We start from the raw sequence: 17,201 nt of genomic DNA on the forward strand, positions 1-17,201 counted from the left end.
CCTGATTCAAAGCAGATGCTGTGTGGGTCCTGGCTCCTGCCTCTGGAGGAATACAAGGCAATCTGAAACCCTTCAAAACCCTCAAGAATTCTAAACACTGCCACCAGACCAGGCTGCAAATCCACATCCAGTGCTAAAGGAACACCTGTGTCCTCTGTGTGACATCAGGCTTCTTGGAGCAGAGAGTCACAGGACCCCAGAGAACAATGCCAAACCTCCCGGTGCTTGCTGGGGGTTCTGCCATACCCACCATCAACCCCACTTCTGAGCCTGGATATGCAGCCTTGGGGCTGTACAGGGGTTAGAAGGTACTCTGGCACCATCTTGTGGACATCTGCTCTAACAGCAACCCTCAGGTTTTTCTCCTCCCTCTGGCTCAGCAGCCCCCAGGGCTGCATTGGCCTTGGGCAATATGCCAGTTGGCTTTCCTTCCCCCTATTTTTTAAATACCAAGCAGTGCTTGACTAAGTGGGCTATGTCTCTCTAAGTCTTCCAGAGCACTGAGGCCAACCTACCCCACTCCAATCCACTCAAACCCTCAGCTCCATAACCATTATGTTATGCCTCCTTCACTTTTTCATATATTTATGCACTTAGGTATTTATGGATGTTGGTGTGTATATATGTATTGATTTGTTTTCTTACCTTTCTGACTTTTGTTCATTCATACATACATGTCTTTTTCTTTCTTTCTTTCTTTCTTTCTTTCTTTCTTTCTTTCTTTCTTTTTTCTTTCTCCCTCTCTCTCTCTCTCATTCTTACTTTATTGACCCCAACTGAACCATGAGTGAGTTCTCTGCCCATGGACAGATTTCAAGCCACAGATGTCACCAATCCCACCTCAGGGACAAATCAGATCCTTTACCCAGGCAGACAGAAGGAATCACTGGGAGAGCTTTCTTTATATCAATCTACTGGCCTTAATTCCCCAGACCTGGCTTTTGATCAGGTCTTCCTACCAGGTGTCTAGAGACTGGAAGGAAAAGAACGGAATTTCAGGAGACCTCTTGAGGGAAAAAGCACAGGGGTTAGTGCAGCTTCTATCAAAATATCACTGTTGTACCACCTTCCATTCACCACCCACAGGCACTTTATCCAGACCACAAAACCCAGCTCTGCATCTGGTTGCAAAATTTCCAGCTCTGGCTTCACAAGTGATAGTGGCCTGGTGAAGACTCCTGCCTCAGCAGGTGGTCCGACCCCACCGAACCTGCCAAGCTTTCTTACCACTGTGACACCCGACCAGTCTGCAAATCCACATTCAGTGCTGAAGGGACCCCTGTTTCCTCTGGAGGCATCTTGGCCCAAAGAGTCCCAGGTGCCCTGAAAACAACCCCAAATGTCCGGATTCTTCCTGGGGCATCCCCCAAAAGCATCATCAACCCCATGTCTGAGCCTGGAGCCTGAAGCCTTGGAGCTGCACATGGGACCAGAAGGTACATTTGGCACCCTAATAGCAACCCTCAGGCCTTCCATCCTCCTGTCTGGCTGAGCTCTCCTGGGGGCTGCACTGGCCTTGGGCTGGCCTGTGGATTTGACTTTATATTTCCTCCCTCTCTAAGTGCCATGAAGTGCCCCAAGAAGTGCAGTATTTCTCTATCAAAACCTTTCAGGCCGCTCAGCCTAACTTACCCAAGTTGATACTGTGAATACCCTCTACTGACCCACCCAGTGAGCCATGGAAGCCTTGTTACTTTCTTCATATAGTAATTACCTGAAATAATTAGCTGTGGTGTACGGATTTATGGATTATTTCCATCTTTATATATTTACTATGTATTTTTTTGTATCCCCCTGTTGCATACATATATAATGTGGCCAGGAATTCAATCCATGCTGCAGTTTTTATTACCCCAGGCTCGTACTTAAAACCCTCTGCCACCACAAGTATAATGTCAGGATAGCCTTTTGAATTGCTTTATCTATCAATTCACTAGCTACTATATAGAAATGCATTATGTATTTTTAGACTTCTTCATCAATTGATCTCCTTCTTTTGACTAGATACTTTTATTTATTCATTTATTTGGGTGCCACCTGTGACACTGGGGAGTTGTCTTGCCAGGTTTTGATTTCCCAACACAGCTCTTACCACAGCCCCAGCAGCGACAGAGACAGACTCAAGCCAGGTGGCCACAAGGGAACTCAACAAGTGCTTTCTTGATATCAATCAGCCCTGCATAATTCATCAGCCCTGGTTTTGGTCATGTGTCCATACCCTGGAGCGGGACTTAACAGAGAGTCTTGTATGGAAAGTCAAGAAGGTAATTTCACTAGGTCTCTTGATCAAAAAAAGCACCAGGATTAGCACAGCTGCCCACTAAAATGTCACCAAATTCCACCCTCCATACATCAGGACCAGCCTCTATCCAGATACCTAAACGCTGGACAGTCAGGGGCTTGAAAATGGCCAGCTCAGGATTCAAAACAGATGTTGTGTGGGTCCCGGCTCCTGCCTCTGGAGGGACACAAGCCAATCGGAAACCCAGTGAAACCCTTAAGCATTCTAAATGCTCTGCCACCTGATCAGGCTGCAAATCCACACCCAGTGCTGAAGGGGCACTGGTTTCCTCTTCTGGCAAGAGGCATCTTTGTGCAGAGAGTCACCAGAGCCTGGAGAACAATACCAAACCTCTGGATATTTGCTGGGGTTTGAGCAAACCCACCAACAACTCCACCTCTGAGCCTGGATAGGTGAGCGCCTTGGAGCTGCACAGGGTCCAGAAGGTACTCTGGTGCCATCTTGTGGACATCTGCTCTAACAGCAACTCTCAGGATTTCCGCCCTTCTCTGCATTGCCCTTGGGCAATATGCCCGTTGGTTTTCCTTCCCTCTCTTTCTTTAAATACCGAGAACTGCTCCACTAAGTAAGCTGTCTCGCTGAATGTCTTCCAAGGCACTGAGGCCAACCTACACCAGAACAATCCATTCAAAACCTCAGCTCCATACCCAGCCTTATTCGATTGCTCATATATTTGTGCACTTATGTTTTTAAGAATGTTACATTATCCATTCATGCATACCTGTCTTTCTTTCTCTTTGTTTCTTCTTTTCTTTCTTTCTTGACCCCAGCTGAAGCAAAGTGTGTTGTCTGCCCATCGACGGATTTCAAGGAAGAGAAGTTATCAATCCCACTGCAGGGACAAAGGCAGATCCTTTACCCAGGGAGCCAGGAGGGATCTCTGGGAGAGATTTCTTTATATCAATATACCTGCCTTAATTCCCCAGACCCGGCTTTCGATCAGATATTCCTACCAGGTGTATAGAGAGAAAAAAAGAGGCTCATACAGAAAGAAAGGAACAGAGTTTCAGGAGACCTCTTGAGAGAAAAGGCACACGATTTAGAGCAGCTGCTCACCAGTCCATCCTCCATTCACCTCCTGCAGGCACTTGATCCAGATCACAAAACTCCGCTCAGCCTGGGGCTTCAAAATTGCCAGCTCCGACTTCACAAGCCATGGTATCCTAGTCCAGACTCCTGCCTCTTGAGAAACAACAGGCTGTCTGATCCCATTGAACCTGCCAAGCTTTCTTACCGCTGTGACACCCGACCAGGCTGCAAATCCACATCCAATGCTGAAAGGGCACCTGTGTCCTCGCCTGACAGGAGGCATCTTGGCCCAGAGAGTCCCAGGTGCCCTGAAGACAACCCTGAATCTCTGGGTGCTTGCTGGGGCTTCAGCCAAATGCATCATTCACCCCTTCTCTGAGCCTGGAGCCTGCAGCCTTGGAGCTGCCCATGGGTCCAGGAGGTACTCTGGCACCATCTTGTGGACATGGGCCCTAACAGCACCTCTCAGGCCTGCCTTCCACCTGTTGCCTCATCTCTCCTGGGGGCTGCACTGGCCTTGGGCAAGCCTGAGGCTTTGACTCTATATTTCCTTTCCATCTAAGTGCCATGAAGTACCCTAAGATGTGGGGTATTTCTCTCAAAAAATTTCGGAGCACTCAGCTATACTTAACCAAGGCTGTTATGTGAATTCCCTCTGCCGCTCAACCCATTGTGCCATGGCAGCCTTATTTCTTTCTTCAGATATTAATTACCAGTAATAATTATCTCTGGTATATTAATTCAATGATTTATTGACAGCTTTATTTATTTATTTCCTCTTTTTTTTTTTGGTTCCCCTTGGGGAATGCTGACATTGTCTGGCCTGGATTTGAAACCATGCCACAGCTGTTACTACCCCAGCCTTGTACTTAAAATCCTCTGCCTCCACAAGCATAACATCAGGAGAGCCCCTTTTTTTGTCTTTTTTTGTCTCTTTGCCATTTCTTGGGTTGCTCCCATGGCATATGGCAGTTCCCAGGCTAGGGGTCTAATCGGAGTTGTGGCCGCTGGTCTAAGACAGAGCCACAGCAAGGTGGGATCCAAGCTGCCTCTGCAACCTACACTAAAGCTCATGGCAATGCCAGATCCTTAACCCAGTGAGTGAGACCAGGGATCAAACCTGCAACCTCATAGTTCCTAGTTGGATTTGTTAACCACTGAGCCATGATGGGAACTCCCAGGAGAACCTTTTGTATTGATTTATCTATCAATTCACTTGGCTGCTCTGTAGGATTGTATATATGTAGTTATCAACTTTTTGATCAATTGCTCTCTTTCTTTTGACTATTTTTATTTATTCATTTATTGAGGTGCCAGCTGTGACACTGGGGACTTGTCTGGCCAGGTTGTGATCTCCAAATACAGCTCTTATCACAGTCCCAGCAGTGACAGAGACAAGCTCTTAACCAGGCAGCCACGAGGAAACTCCATGAGAGCTTTCTTGATATCAATAAACTTTTCCTAATTCACCAGACCTGGGTTTGATTAGGCTTCCATAGCCTGGTGTGGTACTGAAACAGAGGCTTCTGTGGAAAGGCAAGGGGGGAAGTTTCACTAGGTCTCTTGAATGAAAAAAGCATAAGGATTAGCACAGCCAACAGCCAAAATAACACCAAATTCCACCATCCATTCATCAGCACCAGCCCCTATCCAGATACCTAAACCCTTGACAATCAGGGGCTTGAAAATTTCCAGCATGTGAATCAAAACAGATAGTGTGTGGGTCCCAGCTCCTGCCTCTGGAAGAACACAAGGCAATCTGAAACCCAGTGAAACGCTCAAGCATTCTAAATGATCTGCCAACCAACCAGGCTGCAAATCCACATCCAATGCTGAAGGGACACTTGTTTTCTTCTGCCTGACATGAGGCATCTTGGAGCAGAGTCACCAGAGCCTGGAAAGCCATGCCAAACCTCTGGGTGCTTGCTGGAGGTTCTACCAAAACCACCATCAACCTCACCTCTGAGCCTGCATTCACAGCTTTGAAGCTGCGCAGGGGTCAAGAAGGTACTCTGGCTCTATCTTGGGGACATCTGCTCTAACAGCAACTCTCAGGCTTTCCTCCTCTCTGGTTCAGCAGCCCCCAGGGCTCTATTGGCCTTGGGCAATATGCGGGTCAGCTTTCCTTCCCCCTCTTTCTTTATTACTGAGAAGCACCTGCCAATATGGGCTATATCTCTCTCAAAGTCTTTCAGAGCAGTGAGCCCAACCTAACTCTAATTCTAACCCTAACCCTCTAATCCTAACCCCCAAACACAAACCCTAAGCCTCTAACCCTGACCTCTCACCCCAAGCCAAACCCTAACACTGAACCTGATCCCAAAGCCCAACCAGAACCCAAACCCTGACCCCTAACCCTAAACCCTAACCCCTAAACCTAACCCCAACCCTAAACCCTAACCCATCAGGTGCCTATGGTTGTGGGAAATGTGCCTTTCTCCTCAGGTTCTGTACAAAGAACATGTGGAGTCCCGAGGGTCAAGGTAGACGTGGGGCTGCAGTTCTAGCTCATTTTCTAATTTTAACTGGCTCATGAGTGGGAGACTATTTCAAGAAGACTCTCCTCATGAGAGGAATCCTGTAAGTAGGGAGAAGAGGGGAGGTGGGTGGAAACAGGGGCCGGGTATCCTGGTGCATTGGAAGCCTCTGGAAGACCCATTGGAGGGAGGCTGCACGGAGAAATGTCCAGGGGCACAGACCTGCCCAGGAGCTGCTGTTAGTTCAGATACTGCTCTAAGGTGCTCAGGGTCCGCTCTAACAAGGGGGGCTGGGGGAGGGGTCTGCAGTGAAGTCTCTGTATATGGTTCCTGTGTGCTGATCACTGTCAGGGTGCCTGCCCAGGTGAGCTCCATATCCTGGGAGGAGCCTGCCCTTGTGAGCCCCGGGTGATGATGGGTGATTGCCCAGGTGAGCTCCATATCCAAGGCATGACCTGCCCTCATGAGCCCCAGGGGCTTATGGGTGATTGCCCAGGTGAGCTCCATATTCTGGGCAGGGCCTGCCTTCATAAGCCCTGGGAACTGGGAGGGGCTTGTGAACAAGCATCCTTTGCATTTGGCACAGAGTTGTTTAGTGTGATTCTCCTGGGGGCATTGCTGGAATGAAATGAGAACCAGAAAGTGCTACACGTTCTTGGACCCCCACCCAGACTCATCCAGAGTGACAAGGTCAGTAGGTGAGTGCTGGTCACTGTGCCACATGAGGGAGGCCCCATCAGTACCTCTTGCTTTTTTCACCTGATGACATGGAGGCTTCCTTAGGACAGAGTGGACAGCCCACCCCAGGCGGGAGCTCCTGGTGACCCTCAGGGGACATGGGAGGGAGAGGCCAGGAGGGAGGGGAGAGACCAAGGGGGGTCTTTCTGGGTCTGAGCTGGGAGTGGACGAGCAGATGGTGAGTGCGATCTTCTGACATGAGCCTAAACCCGCTTCAGGGGGAAATGCCTGCTGCGTGACCCCAACACAGGATTGTAAGGCAAATTCCATGAAAGAAAGAATTTGAAGGATGAATCCCACTGAAGGGAAGGCTCACAAAATGAATCTTCCTATAAGCAGAGGCCCTGTGAGCTGGTCCCCTCAGAGGAGGGCCGTGGAAACTGCCATGGCAGGTAATCCCCCTGAGGGGGCAGCAGGTGCACTTCTGCTGGTCACTGTGCACAGCACAGGCCTGGCCCTGCGGACATCAGGGCCCTGTCATCTAGGTGTCCTCGGGTAGCCTCTGTTTTTGGGCATAAAAGGGGAGCAGCTCAGGAGGGTAAAACATTTTCAGAGGATATATTTGATGACTGCAGACCTTGGTTGTTGATTTCTTTCAGTCATAATCCTCCTGGTTTTAGATCTGATGTGGGTATCATAGAGGAGTCAAAATTTAAGTTTTCACAATCTGTATTTGTGGCTTCAGTATCATTGATGACAGATAGTGTGATGGTTAGGGAAGAATTATTGATTTATGTGTCATGTAAAGAATTTGCAATGATGATAGGACAGTTAAGATTATAACGGCGGCTTAGCAAATGGTTCAAGTTGCCCTACTTGTGCATCTAGTGTATGTGTATGGGTCATTTTAGTTGTCAGCTGGATGGATGATCTAGCGGGGACCTGGGATAGTGGAATTGGGCCTCTTCTGGTCTGCCCTTGTGGGAGCCTGGGCTGCTTCTGAGTCCTGACCCTGGCCAGAGAAATTGGTAATGTTTTTGTTTTGCATGTTGAAATGCTTAATGACAAACATTTTGTGCAGTTCACTGATGTAGGTGAAATGTGGACCCTTAAGTTGATTTATTCTCCAAGAAATGGACATCCTACTCCCCACCAAGGGCAAATCCCTGTCCAGAGGTGAAAGACCCCACCTGTGTGACATGTAACCTACAGAAGAGCAGCTCCAAACTACTTGAAAACTGAGTTGTCTGCATGGTAGATTTAGACCCCTCCGTGCCCTGTCTACACTGTGCGTTTTTAGACATGACCAAGTTCGGCCCACACTAGGATGTGGGGACCTGGGTAGAGATCCAGCTTCAATCCTGAGAGCTTTGAGGGGGTCGTAGGTTCGTGGGTAGAGACCCAGACTGGTCGCAGTCCTGGGAAGTTCTGTGCCTCTGTCCAAATGTCTGTGCTTAAATGTCAGATCTGGAGCTGAGGTGGACTTGTCTGGTCACAGCCTCTGCTCTAAGGTTGGTTCTCTGCCCTGCCTGGGGGTCATGGCTACGGGGGGCAGGGGGAGCCTAGTCCTTACCCCTGAAGGTTCACCTTCCCTGGGGCTGGTGGAGGCGCCTCAGGTGAGCTCCCTCATAATTAAACCAATTCACCAGGGAGCTCCTGCTGTGGCACAGTGGGTTCATGATCTGACTGCAGGGAGTTCCCATTGTGGCTCAGTGGAAATGAACCTGATTTGTATCCATGAGGATGCAGGTTCAATCCCTGGCCCCACTCAGGGGGTTAAGGATCCAGCATTGGCCCGAGCTGTGGTGTATGTTACTGATGTGGCTTGGATTTGGCATTGCTGTGGCTGTGGCATAGGCTGGCAGCCATAGCACCAATCGACCCCTAGCCTAGGAACTTCCATATGCTGCATGTTTGGCCCTCAAAACAAAGAGTATGCAGCAGATCTGGTCTCTGTGGTGGTGCAGGTTCCATCTCCAGCCTGGCACAGTGGATTAAAAGATCTGGCATTGCTGCAGCTGCAACATAAGTCTAAGCTGCAGCTCATATTCAATCCCTGGCCCAGGAACTTCCATATACTGTGGGTGCAGCCATTAAAAACATAAACAGGATTCACAGGGTGAGGAGGGAGGCAGGTTTGCCTGGTGAGTTGATTGCTGGGCACGTGAGTCTGGGTGTAAGGCCAACCAGCAGCAGGGGAAGTTGCCTCTGGGGTCTCCTTCTAGTTGCCTATCCTTGCTCAGCAGCACCCGGTCCTTTACCTCCTGTGTCAGCCCTGCCTTCCAGGGAGTTTTCTCAGCACTTCAGCAAGACAAATGCCTGAGCCTGCTAGAACCTAGGTATTGTGTTAAACTTTAGCATAAATGGCTAAAAGCAATTAAAATAGCCCAGAACCAAGGGGAAAAGAGGTGGAGACTGACTTCTCTGGGACAAACTGAAAAGAGCGGAGACAGACCCTACACTCCTTCTGCAGTCTTAGCAGGTCCCAGGACCTGACTCATTCCCATGTTGGGGCCCCACTCAGCACAGCCCTAGCGTCCTGGCCAAGGGGATCTGTGACCCCAGGTGCAGGATCTGGAGAGGTGAGGTCACCCTGGTGCTGGGTCTGGGGATTGTGTGGGTCTCACCCCATCCATGTGGGTCAGGCTCTGCTTCAGGGGAGACCCCATGTCTTCTCTCTGCCTCCAGTGTTTCTTGTCCTCCCTGAAGTTTCAAACATCTGAATTGAGGGTGTTGCTCTGAGGAACCTGTGGTCCCCTTTCTTCTCTTTCTCTTGTCATATCAAATGAGAACAAGCACCCTTGAGTGGTTGTGGCTCAAATTTTGACTGAGTGACAACCCTTGGTGTTATCCTGCTAATATCATAGTCTATCACATGTCTAAGCCATTTGTGTCACTGCTGCCTGGGTTCCCCTGGATGGAGCTCCAGGAGCACAGACTAGCCCCCCTAAGAATGATCCCCATGTGCCACATGAAAGTACCATGAGGGCCTCCCATATTTGTGATAAAAAGGATTCAAATTGGAATCTGAGTAAGACATCAGGGGTTTCTTTGTTTTGTTTTAGCTTTTTAAGGACTGCACCTGCAGGATATGGAGGTTCTCAGGCTAGGGGTGGAATCAGAGCTGCTGCAGCCACCCTACATGACATCCCCAGCAATGCCTGTTCACAAACCCACTGAGCGAGGCCTGGGATTGAACCCGCACTCTCATGGATACTAGTCACGTTCATAGCCACTGAGCCATGACAGGCGCTCCCAAGGCATCATTTTTAAATCTAAGTGAACTGTAGCACACGTCACACCATCATCACTATTTTAAGTTCATGTTTTTAAGGCATCGGGTACATTCACCTTTGTGTGGAGCTCTCACACTATCCATAGAATAGTTCAGCTTTTAAACCCAAGGTTCCACAACCATGAAAGTCTCACTCCCCACCCCCTCTGGCAGCCCCAACACCACGGGCCACTTCTGTCCATGAGTTGTCACCTTCAGGGCTCCCATTAGAACAGAATCCTCTGCTGTTTGCTGCTTGCCAGGTGGTCTCTGTCCTGAGGCAGAAAGGACCCTGCAGGGGGGACTCGTAGAGTATGGGGTGTGATACCAAGAGCATGGCGTTCACACAGGACACAGTGTCAGCATCATGACACTTTCTCAGGCCACCTTGTCACCCACATGGAATGTTCCCATTACCCAACTTAGAAGGGCATTGAGGGTGGCCTGGGGCCCCAGAGGCCCCATTCCTTCCCTGGACTTCAGAAGGCATGTTCACCATGGGCTCTGGATTCACCCACCTCTCCGCTGTCACCCTCTGTCCCATCTTGAACATGAAAATGACTTCTACTGAGCACTGGCCACAGCACTGGCCTGGTCGATATCAGGGTCCTTTAATTTAGGCATCGTGTTACGGCAGCTCTTTTCAGGCCTGAGGAGGGAACGGTTCATGCGTGTAAAACATTTTCAGAGGAAATTAATACTTGATGACTGTCTATACTACTCAATTGCTGACTTCTGTTAGTCTAAACTTCTGGTTTTAGATCTGATGTGGGGGTTACAAAGGAGTCAAAATTTATATCCTTATAATCTGTGTATTCATAGATTCAGTATCACTGATGACCTGTAGTTTTAGGGAAGGGTTACTGATTTCATGTATCATGTACAGGACTTACAATGATAATCAGGCAATTAAGATTAGAATGGTGGGAGTTCTTTCAATGGTGCAACAGGATTGGTGGCATTTCTGCAGTTCAGTTTAGATCCCCTGCCCAGCATAGTGGTTAAAGGATCTGGTGTTTTAACAGCTGTGGTGTAGGTTGCAATTGTGGCCTACAGATTTGATCCCTGGCCCTGGAAATGCATATGCCATGGAGAGACTGAAAAAAAATTTGAGGATGTTGGCTGGTAAGTGGTTCATATTATCTACTTGTGCATCTAATGTACATGTATGAATCCGTTCAGTTGTCAATATTAGTGAAATAATATAGAAAACTAGAGAAGTTACCCAAAAATAATTATTTTTTGGCCCCACCAGTGGCATGTGGAAATTCCTGGATCAGGGATAGAACCCACAACACAGAAGCAACCCAAGCCACTGCAGTAGCAACTCCAGATCATTAGCCCACTGTGTTACAAGGGAACTCCCCAAAATGTCTACTAATGTGTGGTCATGAAAAATTTATTCCACATTAGAAGATGTTGCCTCTTGAGAGCCTGTGTGGATTTTTGCCTATGATTTAGTTTTGACAAAGTTATGTACTTTTTACATGAATTCACACTCGTGGAGAAAGACATAACAGTCATGGTATTGGATGACATCGTTGACAAGGATTCAATTCCTTCCTTCTTTCCACTTATTTATTTAGGCCACCCTTGTAGCATGTGGAAGTTCCTGGGCAGGGTTGAATCTGTACCACAAGCCACAGCAGTGAGAATGCCAGATTCTCAACCTTCTGAGCCACAGCGGAACTCCCTCTTTGCTCCTTAATGTAAATGTACATAGGTAGACTTTTCAAACCTCTGACATGGAGAATGTAACGATTCTATATTAACAGTAGGAGTTTCCACTGATGAAACTTCTCCCTGGGATGCAAATACCTCTCAAAGTATGAACATAAGTACCATTACTGCTGTTACTGAGTGAATGAGCCTAGAGGGGAAGCATTTCATGTTGTGTGTGTGTCAGGGGAGTTGGAGTCATGTCATGACATCCCTGAAAGGCCAAGAAAGTGCTGTGGGAAGAAGGTCCTATTTACTCCTACAAATGACATTGTGAAGTGAAGTTTGGCTCATGTTTAGTTAAGCATATGCCTGAGAACGGTGAAAATCAGCATATGGGGACTCCTATAATAGTGAAGATGGCTCCACTGACATTGCGTAATGGAAGTGTGCTACTACATCATATGTAGAACAATGTCCCTGAATGCACTGGCTAAGATAATTCCTGTCAAACCACCTGTTATAAAAAGAAAAAGCCTAAAGCTCATGATGTAGTGGGAGATCATGTTCTACTCCCTCTCTGAAGAGCTACTAATCAGCTGAATATCTTTACTCCTGTAAGAATGGCAATAGTTATGGCAGCTGATGTAAAGTAAGCTCATGGGCTGACATCTCTCCCTGTGGCAAATGTATGATGGCCCCACAAGACAGACCCTAAAAAACCAATGGACATGATTCAAGCCATTCTGATATATCTGAAAGGTGGTTTTTGTACTAAATAGTATGTAATGATACATGAGACTATTACAAGCCCTGGTAGGCTATGAATATAGACTTCAGGGTGACCAGAGAATCAAAATAGATGTTGGTATAGGAATGGGTCTCCTCCTGCAGAGTCAAATAAAGTATTTATATTTTGATCTAACAGTATGGTAATTCTGGCTGCTAGGACTGAGAGTGATAATTATAGTAATACAGCTATAATTGGGGCAGATCAAACAAATAATGGTGTCTGGTATTGGAATAATGGCTGGTGGTTTCATATTAAAGACTGTAGTCATAAAAGTAATAGCATCGAGATTTGAGGGAACATCTGCTAAAAGCAAGGAAAAAATGCTTATGTCTACAGAGGCTTCTGCATGTCCCATATTTCTGGCTTCAGGTGGATGTACATTTCAACCAGTACAGAACCAGCTCTACTATTGATGATATGAGTAGGAGTAAGATTGAGGGAGAAGTAGTCAAAAGCTACTATTATTTATTTGGGGAAATGCTACATCAGCTGCCCCAGGTATTTGTGGGACAAGACAATTTCCAAAACCTCCAATCATAATGGGTAAAACTATAAAGAAAAGTATTAAAAATGCAGGGGCTGCCATGACTACATTATAGATTGAGTCATCTCCAAGTAGGCTCCAGATTAGCTTAGCTGAGCATGGATTAATAGACTTAAGGTGTTGCCGACTGTTCGAGCTCAGGCACCAAACAGTACAATGACAATACACTTGTGATTTGTTGAAAAGAGCAGTTGATGAACACAGGCAAAATGGCTGAGCAAGCATTAGACTAGAAATCAAATGAAAGCACGTGAGCCCTCTTTTTGCTGAATCCTGTGATGAATCAACAAACCTAATTGCAAATTCACAGAAGCCTCAATTCTTCAGGTACTTTTCCAGATTTTTCTTTGTTCTCAAAGTTGAGAGTGTATTTACCTGTTAAGTAAAATTTCCTGGGGTGGAAACCCATCTTCAAGTGTTTTGTAATCCTTATTTTGAGGAATTAAGTAAATTGTACTTGCTTAGAATTTTGAAAGCCCTTGGTCTAAACTAACCTAAACTCCTAGCCCATTACTGGTGGAATGGGTGTTAAGGCCAGTGATGATAGAAAGGTGATTTGCTTTGTGTGAGTGAATTGTTGTTTTATCTTTAAGTTTACTAATGGGAATATAGTTATTTGGAGAATGATAGACACAAGTAGAAATACATGCTGAGTCGTTCTCTGATGGCTATCAGTGTAGGTAGAATGATGTTATCATTTTTGTTCTCTCTTCTTTTTTTTTTTTTGGTCTTTTTGCCTTTTCTAGGGCTGCTTCCACAGCATGTGGAGGTTCCCAGGCTAGGGGTTGAATTGGAGTTGTAGCTGCTGGCCTACACCAGAGCCACAGCCACTCGGGATCTGAGTCACATCTGTAACCGACACCACAGCTAACGGCAACACCAGATCCTTAACCCACTGAGCAAGGCCAGGGATCAAACCTACAACCTCATGGTTCCTAGTCAGATTTGTTAACCACTGAGCCATGACGGGAACTCCTCATTTTTGTTATCTCTCGCATAAGTATTCACTTGGGTAAAAACCCTAATGGTGGGAGCCTTCCTGATGATGCTCTAATAACGAAGCTGAGGGTTGTGATGGGAGGTGTGTTGTTACACGTGTGTGATAATGACGCTGTTGTGGCACATAAGCTGTGCGTCAATGGTAAGAAGACTGTTATTGTATAAACCATTGCATTAGGATGGTTATGGTTGAATTATGCATCATAATAGCTGTTACTCATTCCATATGGGCAGTTGATGAGGAGCCCATAATTTTTGTAGTTGAATTTGGTTGAGTTCCCTGCAGCCTCCAGTTATGATTTATAATATAGCTGTAACCAACAGTATGATGATGGGTGGTGAGATTTGGATACAAGTCTGTCGCATTAACAGCATAAGGCCTACTGCTCATAGACTGCTTTGTGTTACTTCAGGCACTCAGAAATAAAATGAGGAAGATCCTAATTTTAGGACAAAAGCTATTATTTTGATGGACTAAAGATTTTTACAATTTATTGTGTTCACTGACCAGGGTATATGAGATTAACAGTAACAGCCATCATAAGTAGTATTGATGTGGTAGATTTTTTTTTTTATTTTCCCACTGTACAGCAAGGGGGTCAGGTTATCCTTAGATGTATACATTGCAATTACAGTTTTAGATTGTTTTAGAAAATATCTGTTGGATGCTTCTACAGCTTAGGGTTTAATTTTTTTATTAGAATGAGGATAGTGTTAATCAGTATGAGCCTGTTACTGCAATTATGCCCCCGGAGATGATGGTCAGTAAAATGATAGCACAAAAAACGTGGTTAATTAGTGCATGAAGATATAACACAACATGTCTAGAACATCTTGGGTGTATGGGCCCAGTAGCTCATTTAGTGGACCTGCTGTAGCATGTGGTGTAACATGGTGACAAGGAGCATGTAAAACTCTTAACAGCAGCTCAATTCCTACAATTCTAGGAAACGTCTATTATTCACTCTCAATAACTCTTTTGTCAAACATATGTCTCGTGTTTGTGGTGGGATGTCTGATGTGAAGATATGTAGTGAAACTGCTCACATACTTTGGTACACTTCTCATAATGTTAACAGTAAAAAAATTTATGATAGATGTATAAGTCGATCATATCAATATTATGGGTAGGATGCTCAAATTCATAGAAAGGAGATTGTTAGGGGTGTTTTAATGATGACATTGGCTGTATACAATTCTGGCGTATAGGGGTTGTGAAATGCTCCTAAAATAGGATTGGATTGTTGTGAAAATGTTGATGAGAATGATATTGACATAGTCTCCAGGAAGAACAGCGTGAATGTGCCTGTTGCATTTTCTACATTGAAACTAAATAGAGCTTTTAATTCTACCTCTGTTAAATCAAATGGGGCTCCATCGGATTTCTACTTTAATAATCAAATTCTGGGCAGGGGTCAGGATGGGAAATTAGTCGTGGGTGTTTTTGTGTAATAATTACTGGCAAACGTGTAAATGGTCCATTTAGCAGCAGGACTGATAAGAGAATAATAGCTTGTGTTTCTTCATAAGAGATTTATGCTGCCCACAGAGTTCCAGTTGTGTGTGTGTTTTGAATCTGAAATTCATCCAGCTCAGAGGATTGAATAAATTGTGAGGCTTCATACAACTAACATAAACAGTACACCTAGCTTTATATTAATTAGCGGATAGGGCATGGGAAGATGAACTCATTATGTGACAGCCAGGGTTAGGGCGAGAACTGGTGCAATAAATATACATTGATGATGGTAGGATGGCCATTGTGGTTCTTTAATAAATAATTGGACTGCATCAGGAATGGGTTATAATAATCCATAGGAGCTGATGTTGTTTGGCTCTCTCCAAGTTTGTAGATAGCCTAATTTCTGATTCAGTTAATGTAAGGAAAGCTATAGCAAGTAAAATTGGGTAATTAGTGAAAGAATGCTAATTATAAGTATATTCTTAGGAAGAGGACTTGAACCACTGTGGATAGAATTTTAAGTTTTATACAGTTGCCAGGCTCTGCAAACCCTAACACACCCTGTTCTGCATTGGCGTATGTATAAATCAATTGAATGTAGATTATATCATCATTTAGTTTGAAGGCATTTTGAAAATTAGGTCTTACATCTCTTGTTGTCCTTTCACAGTGGGAGAAATCTATAATAGATAGAGTGACCAGGACCACTCCAGTCTAACATGTAGGACTCCAGCCTTTGAACAAACAGACAATTATACCCAGTTACACCACTGGGGTGTCCTGATCCAGCATCAATGTCGTTAATCTATTGTCAAATTCTAGAATAAGATTGCACTGTTACCCTAAATGTTATTCTCCAAGGTCACCCCAACCAAAATTGAGTCCAGTAAAAACTATGTTATTCTTAAAGTCCAGTTATTGGAGTTTTTATTGATTAATTAATTAAAGTTTCATAGGGGTTTCTTGTCTTACACTACTCCTGCCTCTTCTTGAGCAGGTAAATTTCACTAATTAAAGAGATAGTAAAACTCTAGTTTGACCAGTCACACAATCCCTAGTTAGGGAGAAAATAAATGACTATGTTACCTTTCCACACTGAGGTTATGGTGACCATTAAATAAATACCACCAGGCAGGCAGTGCCTCTAATACCAGAAGTGCTAGAGGCAATGTTTTTTATATGGTTTGTGGTTACCAGGTTCCTTTACTTTTTAAAATCTTTTTTGAATGCATACTTGCATTGGGTTAACAATATTTGAATACATTAAGTATTAGTTTAGGTTTATTGTTAGTTTAGGTTTATTTTATTGTTAACTGTCATTGGGTTTTCTGTTCTGATATAAGCTTATGCAGGGAGAGATATTTCTTATTACTCATATTAACAGCATTTATTCTATTAATTAGTCAATATTATTGTTTTATCTAGTTACTTTTGGTGTTAAGATGAATGTGTGGTCAACCTTGAATATTTTCTTAATTGGTGGCTACTTTTAGCCAACAATGGTGCATGCTTAACCTCCAGATAAGATTGTATCTTGTATCTAAAAGTCTGTATCTAAACTTATGTTCTTAAGTCATATTTAAAGTTGAACCAAAACTTTATTTGGAAAGCCAGAGGTCACCATGCTTGTCAGTCTTGTCACCTCTACTCAAAAATTCTCTATCTTTCCTTTTTTTTTTTGTCTTTTTTCCATTTCTTGGGCTGCTCCCATGGCATACGGAGGTTCCCAGACTAGGGGATCGATTGGAACCAGAGCAGTTGGCCTATGCCAGAGCCACAGCAATGTGGGATCTGAGCTGTGTCTGTGACCTGCACCACAGCTCATGGCCGTCCAGAACCTTAACCCACTGAGCAAGGCCAGCGATTGAACCCACAACCTCATGGTTCCTAGTTGGATTCATTAACCACTGAGCCATGTCAGGAACTCCTATCTTGCCTTTTAAATGAGTTTGTTCTTGTATGTTTTTCCAAAGTAGCTCATCTG

At 45.1% G+C, this 17,201-nt stretch overlaps 1 long non-coding RNA gene across 1 annotated transcript in view; it reads left to right on the forward strand.

The window, feature by feature from the left end:
- The first annotated feature begins 6,346 nt into the window (after window positions 1-6,346).
- Window positions 6,347-17,201, forward strand: part of LOC102166957 (uncharacterized) — a 173,679-nt gene continuing 162,824 nt past the window's right edge. The window contains exon 1 of the long non-coding RNA XR_014808622.1: window positions 6,347-6,498. This is a non-coding gene — a long non-coding RNA (uncharacterized LOC102166957). The remainder of the gene's footprint in view (window positions 6,499-17,201) is intronic.

This window comes from Sus scrofa, chromosome 6 (genome assembly GCF_054392235.1).
Source record: "Sus scrofa isolate SSC_HxYL_T2T_F1_AM1 chromosome 6, Sscrofa_HxYL_maternal_Yorkshire_Landrace_v2.0, whole genome shotgun sequence".
In the NCBI taxonomy this organism is placed as follows: Eukaryota; Metazoa; Chordata; class Mammalia; order Artiodactyla; family Suidae; genus Sus; species Sus scrofa.